The sequence below is a fragment of the Urocampus carinirostris genome, unplaced genomic scaffold (genome assembly GCF_059441175.1).
Source record: "Urocampus carinirostris isolate Australia breed hairy pipefish unplaced genomic scaffold, RoL_Ucar_1.0 HiC_scaffold_244, whole genome shotgun sequence".
NCBI classification, from domain to species: domain Eukaryota; kingdom Metazoa; phylum Chordata; class Actinopteri; order Syngnathiformes; family Syngnathidae; genus Urocampus; species Urocampus carinirostris.
The window spans coordinates 1-5,000 of NW_028283336.1; the positions used below are offsets into that span (position 1 = coordinate 1).

General features: G+C 64.8%; 2 non-coding genes across 2 annotated transcripts; both read left to right on the forward strand.

The window, feature by feature from the left end:
* The first annotated feature begins 1,028 nt into the window (after positions 1-1,028).
* LOC148344849 (18S ribosomal RNA) lies at positions 1,029-3,015 on the forward strand. Its single transcript, XR_015849050.1, has one exon. It is a non-coding gene; the product is annotated as an 18S ribosomal RNA (ribosomal RNA).
* Positions 3,016-4,357: 1,342 nt separating this feature from the next.
* Positions 4,358-4,511, forward strand: LOC148344850 (5.8S ribosomal RNA). Its single transcript, XR_015849049.1, has one exon. It is a non-coding gene; the product is annotated as a 5.8S ribosomal RNA (ribosomal RNA).
* The last annotated feature ends 489 nt before the right edge of the window (positions 4,512-5,000 follow it).

Below are 5,000 nucleotides of genomic sequence, written 5' to 3' on the forward strand. Positions count from 1 at the left end.
GGGCCCGGCGTTCCCTCAAGTGCCGATTTTATACCCCCTTCTCCAGCCGACAGCCAGAATTATATTAGGGACTCGCAATTTTGAGAGGTGAGCACCAGGGCTAATCAGCGGCCACCCGTGACCATTGAGTCCGACAGAGCAGAGGCTAGGGGCGGCCTCGCATCTCGCAATTACCGAGGGAAGATGCCGGTTCTCGAAAAATTTCTAAGTTTTTCAAATTTTAAAGTATTGAAGTATTTAGGGCGCTTCCCGCGGCCCTGGCTTTTGCATGTACCCCTCTAAGCTCCGGTTCTCGAAAAATGTCTAAGTTTTTCAAACTTTAAAGTATTGAAGCCGGACTTCCGCGGAGGCTGACAGGGGGCCTCCATCGAAGCACCCTTCACCCCCGGGTGAGCCGGCGTCGGCCCACGGGCCTGCCGGTTCCCCAACTGAGCGATTGGCACACGAGACCCGCCTCGGAGGGCCCACGTCGGCCGGCGCAAGCCGGTGTTCGGGCGTGCGGCTCCTCCGGCTTTGCGGGTCAAGCTCCAGCGCCGAGGATACTAGGCAAACGTTGGGCCCCCCCGAGCCGAGTGGATACCCGCCTCAGAAAGAGCTGGGGCGGTACGTACGGACGGCCTCACTAAGAGGGAACGGAAGCTACTAAAGCACACGTATAACTGTCCGATGTGCGAACGAAAGTGAGGCCGGACGAATCCGATACGAGTTACGAGTGAGGCGGGATCCACGGCTGGCACTCGCGGGGCCCTCTTGCGAAACCATGCCTCGGCGTGAACCTTTTGGCGGCAGAACCAAGACGAACCGAGGTCGAGCTTCCGTCTCGAGCCACACCCAGACGTCCGACCGTCGCGGAGCCCGACGCCACGCGTGCTAGGGCTCCGCGCGAAACATCGTTTCACGACACCCGCTCGTCAGCCCGTCCGAACGTATACGAGTGTCGCGCGGCCCCCCGGGCCCGGCTGTAGCCACAGCCTCGTCCCGGACCAGGGCCGCACCGCCACCAGCAGCGCCCCCCCGGCGGCAGACGCACTCTGGTTGATCCTGCCAGTAGCATATGCTTGTTTTCAAGATTAAGCCATGCATGTCTAAGTACGAATGGCCAGTACAGTGAAACTGCGAACGGCTCATTAAATCAGTTATGGTTCCTTTGATCGCTCCACCGTTACTTGGATAACTGTGGCAAATCCAGAGCTAATACATGCAAACGAGCGCCGACTCGCGGGCGGGGCTCCGGCCTCGCCCCGGGGACGCGTGCATTTATCAGACACAAAAACCCACGCGGTGTCCGGCGGGCGGGGGCTCAGCCGTCGCGCGCGTCCCCCGCGTCCGGCCTCCGCCTCTCCGGGCGGGGGCGTAAGCGGCGCGGGCGGCTCCGCGCGCGCCGGTCCTCGTTCCGCCGGCCCGGCCCCCCCTTTGTGTTGACTCAGGATAACCTCGTGCCGATCGCTCGCCCACCCGAGGCGGCGACGACTCATTCGAATGTCTGCCCTATCAACTTTCGATGGTAGACTCTGCGCCTACCATGGTGACCACGGGTAACGGGGAATCAGGGTTCGATTCCGGAGAGGGAGCATGAGAAACGGCTACCACATCCAAGGAAGGCAGCAGGCGCGCAAATTACCCACTCCCGACACGGGGAGGTAGTGACGAAAAATAACAATACGGGACTCGTTCGAGTCTCCGTAATTGGAATGAGCCGAACACAAACCCATCGGCCAGCATCCATTGGAGGGCAAGTCTGGTGCCAGCAGCCGCGGTAATTCCAGCTCCAATAGCGTATTTTAAAGTTGCTGCAGTTAAAAAGCTCCTAGTTGGACCCCGGGACGCGAGCTGACGGTCCGCCGCGAGGCGTGCATCCGTCTGTCCCAGCCCCTGCCTCTCGGCAAAAGCCCCCGTGATGCCCTTCGCTGGGTGTCACTCGCGGGGCCCGAAGCGTTTACTTTGAGGAAATTAGAGTGTTCAAAGCAGGCCACACGGCCGCCCCTGCATATCGCAGCTGGGAATAATGGAATAGGACTCCGGTTCTATTTTGTGGGTTGTCATGAACTGGGGCCATGATTAAGAGGGACGGCCGGGGGCATTCGTACTGCGCCGCTAGAGGTGAAATTCTTGGACCGGCGCAAGACGGACGAGAGCGAAAGCATTTGCCAAGAATGTTTTCATTAATCAAGAACGAAAGTCGGAGGTTCGAAGACGATCAGATACCGTCCTAGTTCCGACCATAAACGATGCCGACTCGCGATCCGGCGGCGTTATTCCCATGACCCGCCGAGCAGCACCCGGGAAACCGACCAAGTGTCTGGGTTCCGGGGGGAGTATTGTTGCAAAGCTGAAACTTAAAGGAATTGACGGAAGGGCACCACCAGGAGTGGAGCATGCGGCTTAATTTGACTCAACACGGGAAACCTCACCCGGCCCGGACACGGAAAGGATTGACAGATTGAAGGCTCTTTCTCGATACCGTGGGTGGTGGTGCATGGCCGTTCGTAGTTGGTGGAGCGATTTGTCTGGTTAATTCCGATAACGAACGAGACTCAAACATACTAAATAGTACCGCGGCCCCCCGCGCGGTCGGCGGCAGAAAACTTCTTAGAGGGACAAGTGGCTCTCAGCCACACGAGAATGAGCAATAACAGGTCTGTGATGCCCTTAGATGTCCGGGGCTGCACGCGCGCCACACTGAGCGTATAAGCGCGTCGTCTATCCCCGCGCCGGCAGGCGCGGGTAATCCTATGAACCCCGCTCGTGACAGGGCCTGGGGATTGCAATTATTTCCCACCAACGAGGAATTCCCAGTAAGCGCGGGTCATTAGCCTGCGTTGATTAAGTCCCTGCCCTTTGTACACACCGCCCGTCGCTACTACCGATCGGATGGCTTAGTGAGGTCCTCGGATAGTCCCCGCCGGGGCCGGCCCCGGCTCCGGCGGTGTGCCAGAAGACGGTCGAACTTGACTATCTAGAGGAAGTAAAAGTCGTAACAAGGTTTCTGTAGGTGAACCTGCAGAAGGATCATTAACGTACGAGCGGCAGCAGATCCGCCTCGGTACACCCCCGACGAGCCAGACGCCGAGGGCGGCGGGTCGTCGCAGGCGGAGGAAGAGGGTAGACCGGGACGGGACGGGACGGGGGGCGCGGCGCGGGTCACTCCCGGGCCGCGCGTCGGAGCGAGTTCGGCGGGCGCCACGCGGCGCGGCGCGACGCGAGAAAAGGCGGCGGGCGATGTCGCGCTACCTCCGTGCGAGCGGGGTAGCGCGCTCGTCCGACGACCCCAGTAGCGCGGCGCGGCGCGACGACAGGCGACCGCCAGCGACGGGCGAAAGGCGGCGGCCGTGCGCGGGACCCCCGTAACCGGGGAATCCCCCTATGCCGACGACCCTAGCTCGGCGCGGTTCTCGCGCTTCCGGCGCGCGCTTCCGGGGCGGCACTCGCCTCGACGACCTCCCGTCCTTTAAAGGTAACGGTTCGGGCCGGCGCCCCGGCGTCCGTCCGCCCGTCGGTGTCGCGTGTCCGTGCGGCGCGGGGCTGCTCTCGGCGAGGGTCGCCGAGCAAGCGGATCCCCGCACGGATCACAACGGCCGTATGGCGGCGGCGTCGGGACGCCCGCCCGAGACGAAGGTTCAGGGCGACGAAACGGTGCTCCCACCGGCTACCTTTTTCCCCGGCCAAACGCGTCCGTCGGCCGGAGCCCTCGAGGGGCCGCGTAGCGCGCGCGTGGGCCGGCCCCCGGACACCGGAGTCCCTCCCGGGGCTCCGGACACCGGGGGTTCGGTTCCGCGCGGTCCGCCGCGGTCTCCTCTGTCCATCCATAGTCCGGGCAGGCCGCGGCCGGGTCGGGGGCCAGTCCCCCCTCGGTGTCAGCGCGGTCGCGCCGCCCTTGTAAACCAAACCCACTCGCTGACGGGTAGCAACACCCAAAGCGTCGCTTCGCGGCGCGGCGGGGCTTCCAAGTCGGATGGCCTTCCGGGGTCCGGGTAGGAGACGCCGGGGGCCGGCCTCAGCGCCGAGCCCCCGACCTACCCGGCGAGTCCGGTCGCCGAGTCGTGTCAGGCCCGAGCGGGAGACGCCGGGCGCCGGCCTCAGCGCCGAGCGCCCGACCTACCCGGGCCGACGCACGTCTCGGGCGCCGTCGCGGCCCCGAGCGGGAGACGCCGGGCGCCGGCCTCAGCGCCGCGCGCCCGACCCGCTCGGCTCGTCGCGGCGTCGCGCGTATCGCGCCCGTCGGTAACCGCGCCGCGGGTTAGGGGCTCGCTCGCGGGAGCGACCGAACGGCACCCGCGGCGCGTTCGTCTCCGGTACAAACCCTGTCGTGAATTTGTCTCCGATCGTCCCGGGCGGACGTAAAAGGGCCCAAACGTACGACTCTTAGCGGTGGATCACTCGGCTCGTGCGTCGATGAAGAACGCAGCTAGCTGCGAGAACTAATGTGATTTGCAGGACACATTGATCATCGACACTTTGAACGCACATTGCGGCCCCGGTTTTACCCCGGGGCCACGCCTGTCTGAGCGGCGCTTTCCAATCGATCGGACGCGGGCCGGGCCCTCCGCGACATTCCGCCGGTCCGTCCGGCGGGTGGCGCGAGAACCCGGTCCGCGCGGGCGAGGCTCGGGCCCTCCGCGACATTCCGCCGGTCCGCCCGGCGGGTGGCGCGCGACCCGTGTCCCCGCCCACTCCGCGGCTGGGGTTTCGCAGGGACCCCCGTCCCTTCGTACCCTCAAATACAGACTCGGGCGGCGCTCCGTGTCCGTCCGCCCGTCGGTGTCGCGCGTCCGCGCGTCCGGAGGTGCTTCTCGGCTGCCGGTGAGTACGGCTGGTACTTAGCATACCGAGAAGGTGCTCCGCGCGCGCGGCTCCGCGCGGCGGCCCGTATGGCGGCGGCGCTCGGCGCCCTCCTCAGGTAAAGGTCCCGGTCGGCGCCTCGGCGTCCGTCCGCCCGTCGGTGTCGCGTGTCCGTGCGGCGCGGGGCTGCTCTCGGCGAGGGTCGCCGAGCAAGCGGATCC